Here is a 5550-nt window from a genome sequence, read left to right on the forward strand (position 1 = left end):
GACTACCTTGATTTTAAGTGGATGGAATGAAATGGATAGGGTTAAATACTGAGCTAGTTTGAAAAGGTGGTACCTTGGAAAATTTTTGATTATATGAAATTCTAGTCTACCTAGGTATGATAATGGGAGACTTTCTTTTCACTTGGAATATGACAACTTTTTAAGACATTGTTTGTTGATCGTGAGAAAAAATAGTATTGGTGGAAAAATAACTCATGAAAGTTAGGATTAAAGTACAATGATTCTGTATATTTTAGATAATCAAATAATTCATATCGAGGAGGTTTTGGTAATCAATTTAGGTGGCATTCAGTTCATGATTAGAGTTCTGAAATATGAATATGTATTAACATCAGGTAATTATTTTTGTCTAAAAAATTATTCTAATAATCTCACTGCTGCAAAATTGACTTTTAGCGGCGTTTTTTAAGTTCTTTAGCGACGCTTTTAAGCGCCACTAAAACTATTTGCAACGTTTATACAAGCGCCGCAAAAAACGCCGCTATAGATAACGCCGCTAAATTTTGCGACGTTTATTTAAAAAAACGCCGCTAAAGATCATGACCTTTAACGGCATTTTTCCCACAAACGCCACTAAAGATCAGGACCTTTAGCGGCGCTTTTCTCAAAAACGCCGCTAAAAATTATGACATTTAAAAAAATTATTTTATTTTAATTAAATAATATTTATTTCTATGTTAAATATTATATTATGTTTAATTTTTGAAATTTGAACTTTAAAAGGATAAATAAAAAATATTAATTAAATTAAATTTTCCATTAAAATTTAAACTTCAAAAGTAAATATAAAAATTAATGAATTTAAATTTAATACATAAACATTGATTCAATTTGTAATTTAATGCATAAAAACACACACACACAAAGTATTACAATTTCTAAAACAAAATTCATCCTAGTGAGAAAATAATGCCAAATCATCGTCAACTCTCATTAATCAAAGGAAAAAGATCAGAAAAGAGGAAGAAACAATATACAACAGACGGCTGGTTCAAGCTTAGATGAAGCCAAAGTATTGCAATGCCTACGTATATAACTTAGTGAAGTACTTTGATCTTGATCTTGATCTTGGTTAAGACTTGTTCCAACAATAAAGAAAATTGTTGAACGGAATCTCGGTCACCTGATTAAGCAAAACAAGGAAATTAGCTATACCATTTACTATAATGAAAGTAAAAACAGTAAAAAGTAAACCAATAATAAAAAAACTGATGCTAGGCTAATCGTAAATGCTAATGTCGCTGTAAATAAATGACAGGCATAAGTCCAATTTCATGTTGATGGACTTGTAAAGGCATCAAAAAGAAAATAAGTAGCATAAATGAAAAAGACATAAAGGGTCAAATGAAGGTTAAATGAGATGTCATGACGAACCTCACGTGTTTAATGTCTATCTCCTTTCTCGATTTCATGCGACTCATAACATGTTTCACTTTTTTTATTAAGCTCACAAATATCACAAGTTTTTAGTTATCATAATCTTAATTTCTATGTCCAATAGCATTGATAAAGTAATTATTTATCATTCAAACAAATTTGGTATTATCTTTAGTCACTTTGAAATGTCTAATCGTTGAAGATGAGCGTAAAATGCCATAGTTGCTGAAAAACAAGCTCATGCCAAAGTTCGAACTCTATACCTCTAGCATATAGGGGATCTTGAACCCAAAGTATTGAAAATGTCGATCAAAAGGAAGAGGAGATAAACTTGACGATGAAACTCTAATGGAAAGACGTTAAACTTTTGGAAGAAAAAAGCAAAAGATGTTTAAGGAACTCATGTCAAAATAAAACTGGTAATGGATAAACTCGGGACTCATCAAGATAAAAAATAAAAAAGAACCTACCTCGTGCTATTGCATCTTCTTTCCTTCTCAACTCCTGCAAAATATAAAGTTAACATTCAGTTACTACAAGGACAAATTAATCTAAGAGCAAAATGAATAGCAAAATCACCTTACATACAACACAGTTACATTTTGCATTCGAACATATAAGAACAAATTACCTGTTCATGTTTATTCAGTTCAGCCTCTTTTTCTTTAAGTTCCTTCTCTCTTGCTTTTAGATCATATATATTTTAATCATATATAAGACAAAAACATCAAAAGAAGTCTATGATTTTAATCATATATATTTTAATCATTTTGTGACCAAAGAATGGATGTTGGGTAGAAAATATATAAGAAAATGCATTGAGAATCAGACAAATGTACTTCAAAGTTAACATAGAAAATTAACATAGAAAAAAAATCAACTTTTATGAATGATATAACAGCATAAAAAATATCTTCTATCATATAAAAAACCTCAATTATTGATGGTTTTTTTACTTAATAGTTTTAATTAATCATGAGGTCTCAAAACAACCACAATTGTTACTAACGCTAAAAACAAGATAGTGGTTGTACCTTGTGAAAAAAAGCAAATTATTTCTCTTGTAATTTATATGAAAATTTAAACCATTTAAACACGAAATGCAAAGTACAAACACAGTTCCTGCTCAGAGGCCCCCCGGGTAAACAATCAATAAGTTTCTAATTTCAACTTAACATTTGCCCTTCCTCTTTTGGTTTAAAACTCAAAGTTTTTATGATTTTTTTTATATTTTTCTTGTCAAATTTACTGTTAATATAATATTATATTTGAAGTTTGTATATGTCTCTTTCAATAATATTACCTTCAAAATTTAAACATACATTCTCTTTTTAAAATGTAATATAAGTTATCACTTCACTCAATATTATTTCATCTATCAATTCAAGTTTTTATGACATAGACAGAATCAAACTAGAAATCTTCTCATAAAATTAGCTACCTATAATTGTTTCAAAGCTACAGCTTAGGGTAAGTCAGTTTTCATATGACTAAATAGTAAACAGTAACCAATCTGAGTTAAAAAAGAAAAAGGGAAAAATAATAGATAACCAGATGAGAAGATTTATATCTATACAAACCTCCTTAATAACAACAAAATTAAAATTAAAGCAAATGAATCGTGCTCCTAAAGTGAAATTAAATGAGCAAATCTAGATCCATGTTAAGATCAAGAATTTTAATAATAAAAATAAACAAATTAAAGTATAGAGACAGAATATGCTATTTAAGGGATGTAAAGCTTTTTCTTTGAAAAAAAAACTAATAGTAAGTATAGCTTTAATTTAGAGAAGTTATAGCACTATATTTAATAATAAAATTTGATTGTAATGTGATTTATTCCAAATCTAAACAATTAGCAAAAATTTTCTCACCAAGTTTTCTTTCTTAAAAGGAAAAACCCCTCAAGTGCAACAACACAATATAAAAAGCAATCTGACTAGATGCTATGCAAGCTCAAGAATTTGTTTAATCATTTATTGGATTTGGAAGTAATAAACACCTTTTTCTTGTTTTTCAGAGTGACGATGATTCTTTTCTTTATTTATGAAATATATAAAAGTTGACATGGCAAGTACTCCTTCAAGTTCCAAGCTTTTATTTTAAAGTCATAACTTGGATGATCACCGGACAACAAATAGCCCATAATACATCATCACCTTCGACACCTTTTGAGTCGAGTGGTAAAAAATTTAATGCCTTTAAGTAAGATTCTAAATTTAAGTTTTTTTTAATTAGAAAAAAAACAGTACAGAAAGAGCTTGCCGTCTGTTGACTTGATTCTAGATTTAATCAAAACCCAATGTGGCAAACGGATACCAAAGTGTGTCAGACCAAAAAGAACACACCACCTACATTTTTATAGATGCTAAATATTAGTGCTGAGATCTTATGAAGTGATTTTCTCTGTTATATTAATTCCCTTAGCTTTAATCCATGGTCGTTGCTGCTTTTATGCTACTACCACTAATACTAGTGTATTTGATTATATATCAAATCAAAATCTCCGGTTTCCTCTTTATTAATCAAGCAGTATCTCTTTAAATATTCAGAACAAATAGAACCACTGTATTCAAAATAACATCAGCATCCATGAGATAAACCTAAAAGAGAAGGGGACAAATGGACTAACCAATGAACATAATGGCAAACAACGGTTAGCCTGTGAGAGCTAAGTTTAGTGCGCTATGAACATCAATCCCAATCTGTGCTTCAGCTTTCTCCAATTCAGTTGTGGCTGAGCTCAGCTTCTAGGTGAAATCTGCAAGCCCTTTCTACACAGGACTAATATTCATGGGAGAACCTACCATGCCCCTCAACCAAACCCACACTGAAAATAAACAAGAAAAACATAAAAAACAAATATGCATTCCTCTCTTTCATTGTTTCATTTATTATCAATCAGAATGGCTTCTAGGGTAGGGACAGTTCAATATTGTAGCTTTACTTCATTATGTTTACCATTGCTCAAACTTAGCAAAAGAGCAAGGAAAACAACAATGAACTTAGGTTGTGTCATCCAAGTTGAATGGAAGAGCCATACAAGGTCAGATTTAGTTGAAAATAGAGGAAATTCCCTTAATGGTCTTGGTGTTGGAATTTTCTGAGAGAAAATATAGATGGAAATGGAAGAAGAATGTTCAAAATACAATATCTTTCAATCACAGCAAGGATTATGATTAAAATCTAAACAATTTTAATAATAATACAATTTTAACCTCCTAAATAACGCCGTACGATTCCTCGACGCAATGTTCTGTGACTCCTACATAATCAATTGTTCCATGTTAAGATCAAGAACTAAATATTTAATTTAAAATTAAAGCAAATGAATCGTGCTCCTAAAGTGAAATTAAATGAGGAAATCTAGATCCAGAAGCAAGGCACTCGAATTAATAGATTTAAGCAGCCAAAATTTCCCAGTAAAATATCTACAAAATTAAAGAAAAAAGAAACATTTAGGCTAAATTTCTAACTTCTGAATGAAAAAATGCTCTAATTAAAAGGGAGGGGGGGAATAAACCTGGTTGGAGGAGGTTGGAGAAAAAGAAACATGTTGGACTTCGGCGGATGAAGACGAAGTGAGAGCCACCGTAGACGCAACGAGCACAGTCGCAACAAAAGGTCCAGATCCCTTCATTTTCCCGATTCTTTTCTATATCTGCGATCGAAACTCAGATAAAGAGTTATTTTTTTGGAAGCTCCGATGACGAATGGGTGAAATTCGACGAACTTCGCCGGTTCCCGACCTCCTTCTTTCCCTTTTTTTTCTCAGCGGAACAAATACAGTAGATGTAGTGACTTGGTGTTGCTGGAAATGGGAAATTTGGGGGCAAATTTTGAGAGTTATTTGGGGGATATAGGGCGCGCAATGGAGATAAGAAGAAGAGGGAATAACGAGCGGGTAACTAAAAATTTGGGGATTTTGATTTTCTCTTTTTGCGGCGTTTCCATTAAAAACGCCATTATAGCTCAATTTTTTGTGGCACTATTACTTAATTTTAATTTTTTTTTATTTTTAACATATTTTTTATTTTTTTCTTTCAAAATTTTTGGGTTGAGATTATCATTTTTTAGAATTTTTTTTAATTTTGAATATTGAATTTTTTTAATTGAAATATGAACTAAAATATTAAATATTAAATTTTTTAT

General features: G+C 30.4%; 1 long non-coding RNA gene across 1 annotated transcript; it reads right to left on the bottom strand.

The window, feature by feature from the left end:
• Positions 1-842: 842 nt before the first annotated feature.
• On the bottom strand, positions 843-5339 carry LOC107945696 (uncharacterized). Its single transcript, XR_001696675.2, has 5 exons — positions 4922-5339; positions 4617-4663; positions 4031-4228; positions 1869-1902; positions 843-1144 (listed from the first exon to the last, which is right to left on the bottom strand). It is a non-coding gene; the product is annotated as an uncharacterized lncRNA (long non-coding RNA).
• Positions 5340-5550: the final 211 nt, after the last annotated feature.

Source organism: Gossypium hirsutum, chromosome A08 (assembly GCF_007990345.1).
Source record: "Gossypium hirsutum isolate 1008001.06 chromosome A08, Gossypium_hirsutum_v2.1, whole genome shotgun sequence".
Taxonomy (NCBI): domain Eukaryota; kingdom Viridiplantae; phylum Streptophyta; class Magnoliopsida; order Malvales; family Malvaceae; genus Gossypium; species Gossypium hirsutum.